Here is a 1738-nt window from a genome sequence, read left to right as displayed (position 1 = left end):
CTCTCGCCACTTCCTTCTAGAACGGAATTCTAGAGAATGCGATCTGTGTCGCCGAATGTCTGTGTGGGACCTGCTACATTGTTGGACATTTTGCTGTGTGTTCTCAGGGGCAACAAATAAATAAAACTTGGAAAAAACGGGGACACGGGCTCCCTCAAGGGCTTGGAGAGGATGCCGCCACCTGTCCCGTGTGGCAGCAGGTGTTTATGCTACAGAGTTGGAAACCACATGTGTATGAAAATCAGGAGCAGATGTAAGCACGCTTCGTCTGGTGTGGTTAAACGGAGGGGTTGGATAAGAATGCCGTGCAGCTAAATCCCCTGTGCTCATAATGACGGGTCTGGAAAGGGAAGACCTGTCATGGTGAGGAGATATAAATAAACCTTAATATGCATGCTCACGACTTAACAGAGTCCCTCCAATAATCAGCCCATAAAGAAACGGTCATAAAGGAGCTCCGATAGAGAGGAATCATTTCTGTGCCGGCTACTTCACTATGCCTGCGGAGTAGGGAGGTTGAACAGGGGGGTTTCCTGGGACATGGCGTTTTCAGTACTTAAACCAGAGGAGTCCGGGACAAACCAACAAAGCTGATCACCAGACACACCCAGAACGCCCAACACCCAGGTGGGGAGCAGGGGTTCCCAAGCTCACAGGTGAGAGGAATGAGCCACTCATTCATTCAGAGTGGAACGTGGATGTGAGGGGGGATCTGAGCTTTCACCACGCTCCACGTGAGGCCACAGGAATGGGCCTGGCGGGGGAGGGGAGAGGGGAACCGGCAATGGGTCAACCTGCCCCAGTTTGCCCCCTGCCCCAAACCTACCACCTCCCTCAAGTGCTGCAGACAGCAAGCACCTACCCTGAGTTAACTGTGCCTTGCGTATCAGGGTCCCACCTAGGTAGGAGGAGGCCACGAGATTCAGGGTGTCGGGGATTAGGGTGCTTCCTAGACATCAGACCCTCCTGGTCCCTTGTTTCTTCTAAGAGGAAACTAAGGTGCAGAGGGGTCAAGTGCCGTGGCCACCCACGGTCACACAGCTAGCCAGCCAAAAGGTGAGTCTGCTTCTCCTAACGTCCATATTTGTACATATCTCTGATGCTGGGTAAAAAGGCCAAGAGCACAAAGGCGGTGGGGTGGGGGGTAGAATCCAGAAATGAGGAGGAGGTTAGATGTCTAGGCTAGAACAGATGGGGAAACAGAGAGGTCCAGAGTCCAACATCTGTCCGAAGGCCCCATACAGGTCAGGAGGCCACGCTGTGGGTCTCACAGAGCAGGGCGGAAAAGGAGGCAGATGTCCAGGCGAGAAGCTCAGCACCGAGATCAAAGAAAGAAGAGCCGAGGGGTCTGTCACCCAAGGCAGAGCAACTGGTCCTGGTGCCTCGAGGGCATCCAGGACAGCTGGCTGTGAAGCCGGTGCTCTCAGCCCTCCCAACACACTACTTAAGATGCTCACGGTGGGGTCCCTGAAGGGCCACTGCTCAGCCTGGGATCTCAGACTTCCGGACACACCTGGTGGATCGTCTCTGGCCAGATGTCACACATGGTCTTACAAGTCCAAGACACCATGGACCCACCAAGCTCTCCCTTGGACCTTGGGAATGGACATCACCCCAGGGGTGCACATTGAGCTCATGTCCCACTATAGGCTGCCCGGTCTCATCCGAAGGCTTTGATTTCTCTTCGCCCCCAGGGAGAAGTGCAGGGAGAGGAAGCTGGGAGCTCACGCAGAACAGG

The sequence above is a fragment of the Echinops telfairi genome, unplaced genomic scaffold (genome assembly GCF_000313985.2).
Source record: "Echinops telfairi isolate 266 unplaced genomic scaffold, ASM31398v2 ScPeMD7_7417;HRSCAF=8455, whole genome shotgun sequence".
NCBI lineage: Eukaryota > Metazoa > Chordata > Mammalia > Afrosoricida > Tenrecidae > Echinops > Echinops telfairi.
Note: the sequence above shows the minus strand (reverse complement) of the source record.